Below are 14,507 nucleotides of genomic sequence, written 5' to 3'. Positions count from 1 at the left end.
AGAGTCATTTAAAGTATGAAATTATAAAAGCTGGAGGCAAGAGGGTTAAAATTTAGGCATGGAGTTCAGTCACAAAAAAGGTAGTGCAATCATGATTGTTGAGACTTGACTGCCAGAAGATTCAATTTCACTTTGAGGAAAACTAAGGAGAAACAACCTCAGATTGGTAAATATTTAACAGTTTTAAGACTACAGCCACAGCAGCAGTTCTATGAGCCTGTACTAAAGTAAAGCGGTGCTTTGAGCTACATGCTCCCACATGTTAGTTTACATTTGTTAATCAGCACCACACATACTACAGATTAAATTCATGGATTGCCTTTCATTCTGCTGGTGTTTGGTCATAAAAATATTGGGCAAATTGAAAATTTGTCAGAAGAGTCAGGAGATCATATACGGCCCTCACCCACCAAACCTAAAAAAGGCAGAATGTTGCATCACCTCGCCAAAAATTTGCACCTGACCGTTCTGCAAAGACTACAATCAACAGCCAACGAGCACTTAAGTTCTGCACCTGAGAGGAGATAATGCTTCATACCAGCAGGTGGTGGTAGTCTGTATCCATCTTCAAAAATGGAAACTGGAAGACAAACAGGATGGATTCAAGGTGCAAGTTAGCCAGTTAGCTCATCAACAACACAACTTGATGTTAAAAAAGAAAAGAAATAACATTTACTGTGCACTAGCAAACAATAAAATAAACAATTACAAGTCATTTCTTAAATAAAAAATCTTACCAAATACAAAAAGTTTGTCTCAAGCCCAGTCAACTGTGCAGGACACATCACCAAAACTTAAGGCCATAGACATTCGCCAATGGCCCAAAATTGACTGACGGCCAACCAATGGCTTGGTGTGTCAGGGCCTTTAGTTATTTGGATTTATCCTCAGGGATCCACAAATGTCTGTACAACATTGTGTAACAATCCACCCAGAAGATGTTGAGATATTTCACTGAGTAAGAGACAACTTTGACCTGCTGATGGCACTGGAGGAGAAGTCGGAGGAACACCAGAGTCACTAGGATTCATCCTCTGGGGATCATGGATGCCTGAATAAGATTTAACCCGTAGCCTTCAAATAGTTGATCAGATTTTTCAGTCTTGACCAAAATGGTGGACCTATGGACTGACTGACATTGTCATCTTTAGAGCCATGCTGCTAACTAGTGTGGCTAAAATGTTGTGTTGTTGTTCATTTAACTCACATACAGATGCTTTCCAATAAAAAAAGACATTTTGGCTATTGTATTGTAATTAGGATATTAAGTGGTGATAGTCTGGGATGACTCGCATTTTGACTTTGAAGTCCTCAGACATGATTTTGACTAGATTCAAATATATATACCCACTGTGTTGTAATCATAAAATTCAGGCCTGAGGTATATTATAAAAAAAACTGACATAATCTTTTCCTCCGCTGTGGCTCACTTAAAACAGTCACTCATTATGTGTGTGTGGGTGTGTGTATGTTATGGCAGGGCTGTTTTTACAGATCGACCAACCTGTTTGAAAACTATGATGTCACACACCCTAGAGGTTTAATATGAGCCCTCATTGTGCAGACTCATTATCCATCACATAGACACACACAGACACAAATAACACAAAAACACACAGTCACTCACATATAAGGACATTCAGTCAGCAGGAAGAAAACCCATAACCTCTGTGCTCAAACGCTTCCTTTATAACATACATGTATTCACACAAGCAGATGCACAAAAGGTGTCCTCTTACTCTGGAGATCCTTTACGTTTCAATGGGCCATCCATAGTAACCAAAGAGCCGTGGCTGCTGCGGCCCTGCATAAAGAAGCTGGAGAGAGTTGAACAGGGACAAAGAGAAACACCTTTGCATAGAGAAAATGGGAGAGATACTCTGGAGATCATCCAGCCATGAGAGATTTCAGAGGTAACCTCATTCAATCCAGTAAAAACAGCATTATGTATAATGCATGGGCCTAAGAGTTGGCAGTTGTCTTTATTTCCTGTGCAATCAATAGGATAAACTCCCTATATAGATGTACAAAAGTACAAAGACAGAGCAATGCCGTTGTACTTTGAAACAGGGTTTTGAGTCAACAAGGGAAAAATCTTTCGGAAAGTGTCAGTTGATTTAATAGCAGATAAGTTTTGGACTTGAACACTAATGACTTGGGACTGAACTTATGACTTCACTCATCATGCACCCCTTTCCCTTTGAATTCATTTTTATTATCCAAGGCCTATATTGGTTTGTTCTATCTTTAGTTTTGTACATTTTATTGTTTTTCAGCCGTCACCCCTGTTTGCTGTTGCCATCGTCTGTTTTGTTCCACTTGGGTTGAGATGTTTTATGAGTCCCTTGGGGTTTTTTTCATTTCACCCACACAGTTTACATGTGTGTTTGTTTTTTTGTTTGTTCTCTATTTTCAGTGTGTTGTGATTTAGATGAGAAAAAAACCTCAACACCCCCTTTAATGAGCGTTTTTGTCACATTTCTCAAAATTAGCTACAACCACAACAGTTTTCTCGGTATCTGAAAAACTGATTAAATTTATTACCTTTTATTTCAACTGTAGATATGGGAAATTCATTTTAAAGATATAGAAATTCAAGTACAGTGTTATAGATAATGTGATGGAGGAAATCATGTGTGATCAAAAAACAAGAGTCTAAATCAAAGCTAGTACATAGATTATAAAAAATAATGTACGTGGCTACCATGGCATCACCCATTGGATTGTGCACTACTGTTTTGAAGCTTGTAGTTCGGCATTTCAGTAGTCGCCATCTTGCAAATTTCTTTTTTTTGGAGCCAAAAGTGACCATATTTGGAAAGGAGAGTAGAGCTGGTGAGGAGTGCGGGGGAAGGATCTGACTCATAGACTGTGGTGCATGGATGTATAAAGAGAGTTGGATACAGCATTGAAGGCGAGACCTCATTCACTTCTATAAAACTTACTTAGTGGTGCATAACGTCAAAGACGTTCAATTGCTGCATATGAAATTACCCACATTATTGGCATTGCTTCCACATCATTGGGCCCATAGAGTAAACTCACTTAAGACTTCTGCTGCTGAGCTGCCTACTTCAGGTCTAGCGCTCTGCTGACTTCAACAGGGATAAAATGTTTTAATTGTGTAGCTCTTCTAGACTTTCCAAATGTTATCAGACCAAGTGGATCAAATTCTAATTGTAAATCATATTATTTCTTTAGGGCTGTGACCACTCCAAAACTGTAACTCTGGCTACTATGAAAAGTGGCTTCAAAACTGGGGACCTGCTGTCGTGACGTCTTGCAGACAGCCTGTTACTCAAACCAGCCACACTCCTAATCATGTATAACTTTAAGACTTAATAAACTGTAAATGGGAGAGCTATATAAAAATTCAACCCCATATAATTGTTAAAAAGCGGGAAATTAGGAGGACCAAAACCATTTTTGTACCAGGCTGATTATTATGAGGGTCTATGGGGACTGACTCGCCTCTAGAGCCAAGTGGCCATTAGAGGAACTGCAGTTTTTGGTACTTCATTTTTTATTTTTTTATTTTTTTCATTTTTCAGCTTATGTATATGTACAAAATTTGGCAACAATCCATCTGATAGTTAAGATATTTCAGTGTGGATCAAAGTGGTGGACAGACCAACTAACATTAAAATAGACAGAGCCATGTAGTTAACGTAAAGATTGACTAAGTTTGACCACTTTATTGTAAAAAGTAGCTTTCAAGTCAGCAAAGTATCATGTTTTGTCTTTACTTTACATCTGCTTGTTCCACTGCTTTTTTTGTCATATCACACTTATTGAGTTAAATAGGCCTATTCAAATCTAAGTTGCCATCTATTTTCCAGCTGCATTGTTGTATTGAGTGTATCTGACATCCAATATTTGATCTTGATTTGATCCCTGGAATCTTAACTACAATTTAAAGTAAAAGTTTGTGGGGTTGAGCAATCACTCTTTGCACAACATAAGTTTTTAATGGCAGACCTCCCAGAGGGTACATGGAGTTGAAGAAGTTAAGCCTTCAGTGGTCAGCTCTCTAATGTGCAGGGGTTTTGGCTTATGTTCTTTGTGAAAGGCATCAGAGTTGGTCCAAAAAAAGATCTGTATCGTGTGTGAAGTGTGTGTTTTCCGAGAAACATCTGTCCTTGATGTTGTTAGTGCTTGACACCTACACAGTCTTACTGAGAAGGTCTTGGGACTCTTTCATTGTTCCCACTTTCACCAAAGGGGGTTGGTTATAATTGTTGTGCGTTTTCACATATTAACAGATTTCCTGTCTCTGGACATCCATAAAACTGCACGGAGGGAAGAAACAAGGGAAGCGAGGACATAATTTAGGCCATGAGAGGGATAAAGAGAGTTTAGCGTCTGCATGGTCCCAAGGGAACTTGGATGTGAGTTTCTTCTTCCCTCACATTAGCTTACACCCTCCCACGTCTTATACAAACCCTCATCTCATTGCTCAATATCATACCAGGCCTGTTAGTGTTTCTGTGTAATGTATGTTGTGTCTTGGCTTCTTTTTCTTTTTATCTTTCCCGCTTTGTAGATTCCTTATTTTGGAGTCCTCGAGGAACTCTGTGAATTCAGGGGCCACAGAAGGACGAGTCCTGGGATGTAATGTGGGGGTTTGGTAGGAGAGACGCAACTGAAGGCTGTAGTCTAGTCACCTTCTGAGACGCAGACACCCCCCCACCCCCACCTTAGGAGTGACTCAGCGCAGTAGTGCGGAGGCAGGGGGTCAAAAATCCCCTGCCCTCCGCCTCCACTCAAAACATGTGGGAATGAGAAAACTTTATCCTATATTTAACCTCCAGGTGTCTGGTTTGTGTGTGTGTGTGTGTGTGTGTGTGTATACAAGTGTGGGTCCCAGTAACTGAGTCATCAGCAGCTGGGTGTGTGTAGTTATCTTATAGGGGGAAAAGTGGTTGCCAGTGTTGTTGGGGGTTGGTTTGAGGCTTTTAGCAGTCTAGGAAAAGTTGTGTTTTTGCCCCCTAATGCTCCACACTCACTGCCCTCTGATGAGAACTTTCCCCATTAAATCAGTCTGAGGTTTGAGTGTGTGTACATTAGATTTGCGTGAAATGTAATGAAATAAATTGAGAAAATAGGCAAGAGAATAAAAAGTGTCATTATAAATATGTATGCAGACTGTAAATCTCCATCCTGTGTTGTAAGCTACATAACATCACAAAGTTTAGCACAATAAAAAGAGTAAAACATTCTCTCTTAATGCTCGGATAGGCAGTTTAATTTCGGCTTAGTTGGTTATAATCTCATGATAATATTTAAGCATACTGTAATTCAAGTGGACAGAAAGATAAATACACATCTGCAGCTTCCCGTGGCTCTAATCCCAAGCATTAGAAAATCGAGCTCATGACAGGAGACTTTGGCCAATCACAGGTACAATTTTTCCTGTTGAACTTGAAACTCCAGTATATGAAAAGTCACAATAATACTTCAATAATAATCTTTTGATTAAAATCAAAACTAAACTACTTGCCAAAAGTTTTTCCAAACTAGAAATTCAAAACATATAGCTTCTGACTGACTGTTTTGGTTTATCTTAGCATTTAGTTTGTTTTGCCAGCTAATTTTTTTTCTCTTTTCTTAGGCAATTTCATTTTATCATTTCATTTAAAAATGCTCTTTTTGTCCTTCTTTCTCCTTTGATCACTGCACATTGCACAATATAATGGCAATTTTAATAAATACATGTTCTTCACCACATGGTTGCCATGTGCATCATATCTTTTTGGCTATATGATAACATTTCTTCTATTCGGAGATCTTACTCAACAACAGGTGGGATTCAGCCCTTTCCAGTGAAAACATAACACAATAATATGTATCAAAGTTTAACCAGATCAAGCAAAAGGCAGTGAAAAGCACCATTCATAAGGTCAGATAGGCCCCCAAAAGTCTAGGGCCAGCCCTGACACAGAGTGTAACATTCAAGATCTCTGGTTGGTTATATCTGTGGCAGTGTGGAAGAGTTCCCAAAAGGTAAAAAGAAAGTGGTTGATATATGTCTTTAGAAATCTTTCCTGGCAACGTTATGTTCCCATTCAAACAGAAAGCAATGATGCTGAGTCAAATCACTAAGTGCTATTACCCATCAAACTTGTCTAAATGATCGCAGTGTATTATGGCCAATATGGCAGCCCTATACAGTTATTCACTATAAAGTCAAAAAGCCCAGCTCAGCACAAACCTCCCAACTCATCAGATTTATTAAGAGCACTGAAAGTGACTCCCCAGAGACACAGAAAAGGGATTTTACCCCTCTCGCTCTCTTCTGTTAAGAATTTTTTGGCCTCTTAGAGCAGGTTTTCTCTTTAAAGGAAGTCTGATTCTGATTCTTCTCAAAGCCAAAAACTACACGCTGGGAGAACAAGCCACATAAAGGTAAGAGGCGAACACTTTCTTTCAAACATATTTGCCAGACATGACCACATCCACACGCTTGCTCAGTTGACTTCTGAAGAAAAACACAAAGTTTACACTACCGCAGTGTTTCAAATGAAGTCTGTCCCGTGACCTGCATCACATGTCAACCCTTCTCGCTTCCATTTGCCATGTCCCTCTCAGTGACGCAAAAAGGGAGGAAAAAAAAGCTTGAAACAAAGACACCCACACAAACAAACTAAAACATAAATATAGTTGCCCCTTACTCTCTCTCACACATACACACACAATCCCGTGCACTTAAAGACCTCTGAGCCAGCAGAGCGATAAGATTAGAGGAAGTACGTGGGTGTAAAATAGCTGTGGTGTGGGACTTTCTGGATTCACACAATCTGCACTGACTGCGGGCCCTGCTTTTTATTAGAGTTCAAGCTGATGGGAATACACAGACGCTGATGACACCCACACACATATCCTGCGATTCTGGGCTAAGATCTGCATAGATACAGTATTTACACACACACACTGAACATGCCAATACTTAATCATCCCTCCCCCATAGTCTGCAAATACAGACATAACTATCCTTACACGTCTTCACATTATGACAAGATGTATGTGTGCACAGTGCTTTGAGACTATACTATATATGACATCATGTAAAGATCTAATAGTTTCCTTGGACTGACGCCGTTCACCGCAGAATCAAAAGTATATATTGGTCCTGTTACCTGTGCTGTTTATCAGTCTCAATTGTTTTGGTGTGAGTTGCAGTGTGTTGGAGACATCAGCCGTAGAGATGTCTGCCTTCTCTCCAATATAATGGAACTAGATGGCCCTTGGCTTGTGGTGCTCAAAGTAAAAAAATAAATTTAAAAAAAACATTTGAAAAACTCAACAGCAATGTCTCTTTCCAGAAATCGCAACCAGGTTACTCATCATAACAAGATACAAATTATTTTCTCTCTACCGAACTGCACCTACTAACTGAATCACCATGCAGATGGAAACATGCATCCACTCATGGACGAGAGGTTTGTGGAGATACGAGTTGTAATCAGATGTCCTCCTTAGCTGAGCTGTAACATTAGCTAGCTCAGTGGTGTTAGGTAAGCTAGCTGTATTATTCAACTAGATGCAACATCCTTCTACACATTGACACGCTTGGCAGGTGGTAGAAAGAAAATAGTTCCTGCATGAAACTGCTCACACGAAGGTCTATAGATCATCCTTAGTAACAGGGTTATGGTTTCTGGAAATAGAAATTGCTGGTGAGTTTCCCATAGACTGTAAAAAATATGGACGCAGCTACAATTATGTCAGCCATGGTGTTTTTAAGCTTCATGCTCAGCATTTTGGCTATCACCATCTTGGTTTTTGGTGCCACAAGTGACCATATTTGGGCAAAATGCTGGTGCTGTGGAGGAGCAAGGAGTGGATCTGACTGAGAATTTGAGACACAATCTGCAGATATGGCCTAAATGAAATGTTAAAGGTTGAGTTATTTAAAATAAAAAAAAATAAAAGATCACAGTACAGTTTTCATAGATGGGATAATTAGCTATAATCTGTTTTTTTTTTTTGTACCAGGCTGTAAACATGTTTATTTCTACTGTAAAGTTGGGCATTTTAACAAGGGCGTCTATAGGGATTGACTCAAGTGGCCGTTTGAGGAACTGCAGTTTTTGACACGGTGAAGGCAAGCGCCAAATAGTTCCATTATATTGAAGAGAAGGCAGACATACATAGCCAATATTTCCAACACTCAACAACTCACACCAAAACAATCTAGACTGATAAAAAACACTACAGGTAAGAGGAAAAATATGTATTTCTGAATCTGGGGTGAACTGTCCCTTTAAATATAGTAAGTAAAGAAGCTACAGAGGCTGAAGTTGGTCTTAGAGCAGTAACCCTGAGGTCGTGACTCCTGCTCTGGTGCAAACAAAGCGAAAAACCAGAATCATCAGTGGTTCCATTAATAAAGTCTTCAGGCTTCACAAGGCTTTCTTTGTTTCATAATTAATGCAAACGCGATAACCGTGACATTGACAGTTGGGCGGTCAGTACATCAACCTCTCTGACACATGAAAATGAACGCTGCCATTCATCATCACACATGGACCCCATAAGGCTGAATTATTAACCACAACACAAGAGACCTTTGTAGCAGATTAATGGAAGCATGCAGCACAGCACATTTATTACAGAGATAGTGTAGTCATTGTGTTATCGTGTTAAATTGTTAGCCATACAGGAGGCTGCAGCTTCAAATTGTTGTGTGAGTTAACACAACAGATGCAAAGTTGCCCTTGTGTTGCTGGCATTAACAGATATGTTGCGATGCATTTCATCCAATTCTCTTTCTCCGTCTACAGCCATCTTACCAGCATCTACATTTCTGCTTCTGTGTGCATCTTCAGTTAGTTTAAAGTATTTACTGAAAGCTGCTCCAGAATGGATTGAGAAAAAGAAAGAGGTGGGGAAAGAGATAAAGACAATTTGTTCAATCAATCATACCCACACAAGAACAGCACTTTGTGGTAGATTTCAGGCAAAGAGGGAAAAAGAGGTAGGATGTGGTGGGTTAGAAAAAGACTGAGGAGGAGAAATAGTCAGAGAAAGAAGACAGATGTGAAAAGGAAAAGGAAGGGATTGCATTTTAATATATTGTCATCAAGTCTTTTTGATCGCTAAGAAAGTTAAAATGGAAAAATGACTGAACTTCCATTTATAAGCTCAAATTTCTACAGTTATTTGTTATCTCAATTTTTATTTTCTAAATTCCTTGCATGGGTTTGATTTGGGTGTGATTAAAAAAGCCAAATGGTTTCAAGTTGTCCCCTACACTGTGAAGCTTTATTTTTTTTACTTTCCAGACACTCTAGCGTGAAAGCTGTGATCAAAAATAGCAGTTTCTTCCTATACAAGTCAATAAGAGTCCAGTGAGCAGCAGAATAGCAAAAGTGCTGGGAAAGCCCTTGAAACAAAGGAACTGAAAGGGGTTTCTCTCCGAGCCACTGTCCACAGGCTATTGATTGTGTATTTGTTTATTTGGTTAGAACGGTGCCCTGAGATCACATTTCCCTAATCGAGGCAGATTAGAAAAAGACATACGATGCTGCATAAATTAGGTTGCATGATGTTACCCTTCTACTGAATTTCATGTCATAATGCTCCGTTAATTGGATTTGGTGTATTGTGCATTAGGCCTTGTTTGGGAAAGAAAGACATACAGACTGGCTATTAGTGACAAAGAGTAACACGAAGATAGGAGGGAGTGAAACGACTGTGATTTAAAAGGATCCCCTTCATGATTTACATCATGAGGCAATAGACCATTCCAACATCATAACCTCCCCTTTACAAGCATTATGTTAAATTCACCTAAAATGCCTATCCAAGGAATATCCAAAGTACATGAAAGCTATTCTTGCTTAATTTTTTTTTGTACAAGTACGTGTATGGTCTTATTTGAATGGTAAGACTGAAGTTTTTTCCCCCCAAAAGTCAAAATCATTGGAAGTGCATCTGTCATTGACTTATACAAGTGACAATGCACTGAAATAAAAATCTGTCTGTGCAGATCCATATTCAGACATCCAGGTTATAGAAACTTCAAAAAAGTTTTATTTTTAAAAACACTGGACTAAAAACTTCCATCCTAAAGACCAGATTCCTAAACATCAAAAGAGCAACCTGGTGTATGCGGTCAAATGCAGTGAGGAGTGCAAAGATCTATATATCAGGGAAACCAAACAACAGCTCAGAAAGCGCATGTCCCAACACAGACGGGGAGACTCCTCTGGACAAGACTCAGCGGTCTACACCCACTTACAACTTACACAGTTTTCAAGACCACGATGTACACATCTTGGACAGAGAAGATGGGTGGTTTTAGAGAGGGGTCAAGGAGGCCATCTATTTTAAAGTGGAACAGCCCTCAATAAACAGAGGAGGGGGACTGCCACATCACTTGTTGTCAGCTTACAATGCTGTGTTAAAAACAGTTCCTCAGCGCTTTATCAACAAACCGACTAGCACCACCTCACAGTAGTGCAATAAAAAGTTTGTTTTATTAAATTGTTGCCTGAATTTTTTTTTTTTGACAAAAGATTCTGCAGATGACTAGTACTGGGACTTTTTACCTGGAAAACACAATGGGGCCATGTCATGAAGCCTCATCAACAACAATCATCAACAGAATAAAAACATTTTACGTATGTTTTTCTAAGGATTTGTCAAGCGTTTTTCAAAAAGAGGGTAAAACAATGCACCGATTGTGTGAATATGAGTAGAAAATCTAATTACCACAGAAACAAATGTCAATGAGGAGCTTACTGTATATAAATACACTTCTAGAAGCAACACATTCTCATCACAACTCATCAAATATAGCCACTTGGTCAGTGCCATTCATGTCTACATATGGCGCACTAGGTATTCTAATACGTATGTTGTTGACATTACCAGATGGTGAGTCGATTTACGCCCGTCCCACATAGTCTGTTTTTTAAATACACTTATGTTTTACAGGACATGTACAGTTTACACTCATTAGACAGGCTTAAACTGTCTATTAACTGTCTAGTAATGTCTATTTTACAGACATTACAACACTGCCCCCTCCAACCTGCCCTACAGGGAGTTTCCAGCTCCTTATATTGCAGTGTTACCGGCAGCATTTATAACTGATGCCATCCAATGGTTTATTATACCACCACAGGTGCCTCCTAGCCAACCGGTGGTGCATCATACTACAACAAAAGGAGCTGTCTGGCCGAGCAATAAACTGACGCCACTCAGCAGCATATCGGACAGACATCAAGAGTAGCTTTTGGTGTTGATGTCTGACTCTGAAATCACTGACCAAGCAGCAGTATTTGATGACTTGAGAAAGAAAATGGGCGGCTAGAAAATCTAAATTGATGGGAAAGACTGTTTTTCCTCCTTAAAACAACAGAGGAGCCATTTGTTTCACATTTATGTAGACTTATAGTGGTCTGTAGTGCCAGGAATGAGTTCAAATTACTCTGTAGGTGAGAAGTGTCATTGACAACAAGACCCATAAGCCATGGGGCCAGTCACTGGATACTGATTGGCTCTGTAATCTAAGAAGTGACGCAGGAAGTTAACACAGACCTTCACTGGCTATTACAGGCTATGGGGTGGGCACAGAAGCTCCTATTGGTTGTGTTAAAAAGCACAGAGTTAGGAGAAAAAAAATAAGGATGTTATGTGAAGAATTATGCACATTTGGAATGATGCAACAGCAGATTGTGTAATGTTTTTAGTCTGTATATTTCCCTGGATTTAAATCATCTGGACCTTTGGGAGTGTATGAGGGCTTTATGAGCAGTGTCTTTGTTTGCATAATACCGATCTGTGGATTAAATAAATGTTTCATAGTTGAGTTAGAACTTTTTCTTTGTTTGTTTCTAATCGCACAGAAGCCTTTATTGAATCTGCTGTGGTGGTTGTATCTTGAAATGGTCCGCATTAGTCAAACTGCAAGGAGCGTAGCTTTCGAACAACAGGTGGTATGATCAAACCACTTAAACGCAGCAAATATAGCAGTTGTTTACATATCATAATAATCAAATAAAACCTAACAAAGACCATGGGTGGGACGTCAGATTTATATGATTTAATGTAACAACCTAAAATATTCTTTGTTCTCTCTTAATATCATAAATCAGGATATATTCAGATGTAATAAGGACGCAAGGCTTTGAAAATTGACCTTCGTTACTCCATGCAACCACTGTAAAAAATTATGCACACAGTCACTGTTTCTTTGCAGTACATCTAATTATGTAGACCAGTTTAATTAATGAGTTAATATTCAGTACTTGAAGAGCAGTTCACTGAGCCGTCTGCCATTCTTGGAATTTATCCAGAGACATCTTTAGTGTAAATTAACATGTTGGGCAAGTAGACTATCGTTTAAACTGGAGATTTAGTTTTATGGTTATGTTTCTCAGTGCTGCAGACACATGGTCCTCTTGGGTGATGCTAGACTAATGTGAGTACAGACACTCTTCTAATGGGGGCCCATTACAACCCACACTGCAAGAACTATTCATTTTTTATGAGAGGGGTAGATCTGTTGGCGCCTTATATCAGGGGCAGTCACCCTCACTGGTTACATCTGGCTCTGAGTTCATGCAGGATTCAGTGAGGCTGCAAGTTTAAAGGAGGATTTTGCCTTTTGGGGGTGATGGATCATGAAGTGGGGCCAGGGGACTTGCAGAGATCCTTGACTTGATTAACTTAAGTAAAAATTTGACACTCCTCTGCTTTAGCTTTAGATAGAAATATCACACTTTTACTACTTTAGAAGTATAGGCTACTTTACAGAATTATCCACCAACAAGTACATACAAAAGTTAAGTTTAGCTCCACCACAACCAACTACAACAGCAAAATGTTCCTTCCACATTAATTATAATCAAAAATATAATTGTATATCTAATATAGTAATATTACTGCATATTACTTTTATTTTTGATGCTTTAGGGGCCTTTTGCTATTTACTTAGATTCTATGCAGTAATAAAAATATTCAAATATGCTCAAAAGGCCCCAAAAGCTATGATGTCACTATGAAGTTGACCTTTGACCTTCAACATTCTTAAGTCCAAGTTGACATTTTTACCAAATTTGAAGAAACTCCCTAAAGGCCTTCTTCAGATATTGCTTCATGAGAATGAGATGGATGCAAGATCAGAGTGACTATGACCTTTAACCACCAAAAGCTAATCAGTTCACTGGTGAATCTAAGTGGATGTTTGTGCAAAATCTGAAGAAATTGCCAAAAGGCATTCTTGTGATATCACATTCACAAGATTGGGACATACCATATAAAAGTTGATAACTAGAATGTAATATGGGTGTTACATGGGCCATAGTACTGTCAACTGTTTAAGTTTTTTTGAAAAAGTGTTAGTATGCCATAAAAAAACTAGCCATTAAAAAAGGCACAGTGTGCACAGTTCTCCTGTGTGGCCCTTAATCATATGCATGGCCCCCTAAAGTGGCACTCTATCCCCCTTTTCTTGCAACATGGAATGGATTCTGTTCCAGTTCGTCCAACTAATTTTGAACTGTTCAAAACGTTTTGACCAAAAATAAATTGGTTCAGAACTCGAAAAGTTGTTTCTTAGCTAGAACCAAAAATTACCAGGTTTTACTCAACCTAAGGTGTGAACCTTGATGACATCAGTGGGTATCGTACTCTACATGTTGAAAAGAGAAGCTTGAAAAGGTCAACTATGGAAAAGTCAAGTGAGAAATCGTCTAGAAAAAGGTAGTGTGCAGCAATCTCATTATTGTTGGTCCCTGCTTGTTTTTCCAGATAAAAACAAATATCTGTAATAGAATAAAAGCTTGCAGGTGATCAATGCAATCCGCCATTTTGCTATTAATGTTTACATATGTTGTGGGTTGTGCAACACTCTCCCTTGATCACTCATCCTTGATTACTTTGTTCAAAACTGCTGGAAACACTGGCTGGTTGTCCAGATGGCACCAAGGATCTATGAATCCTCAACAGGATCATTTAAGAAAGAGAGCTAATTTGGTGGAAAAGGGGTATCTCTTTTCAAAAGTTTAAGAAACCCTGATCTAAGGTTTTCTTTTTTAAAAAAAACCCAGTACTTTAAAATGGCCAGTTTAGCTGCTAAGTGTCTACAAATTTACAAATTCTCCTGGGGCCAAAGCCACCCAGCCCCTCAACAGTTGGGTTGCAGCTGTAGATTGAAAGTGGTAATTGCTTGGATTACTTTTTTTTTCCAGAGTCTCGGACATTTATTTGTATGTAAGTGTTGCTCTTTTGCATTTTGCTGCTTTCACTTATGTAAAGGATCTCAGTACTCCCTCCATCACTGCAGAATGGTGACTCGATAGAGGGATTTCTCACTCTCCCATCTGTGGTTGTCATCCCTCCTACATGTGCAGGATTCTCTACTGAATATTACCAAATAACGTAAATCATGGGGTTCTGCAGCAAACCTTACATTTATCCGAGAGGAGGTTGTTGATGTAATAGTTGGGTGGTAATTCTCTGTGGGCTGGATAGTTCAGGTAAGGTTGAATGTGACA

Source organism: Plectropomus leopardus, chromosome 5 (assembly GCF_008729295.1).
Source record: "Plectropomus leopardus isolate mb chromosome 5, YSFRI_Pleo_2.0, whole genome shotgun sequence".
In the NCBI taxonomy this organism is placed as follows: domain Eukaryota; kingdom Metazoa; phylum Chordata; class Actinopteri; order Perciformes; family Serranidae; genus Plectropomus; species Plectropomus leopardus.
The sequence above is the reverse complement of the archived record's forward strand: the minus strand, read 5'-3'. Positions refer to the sequence as shown.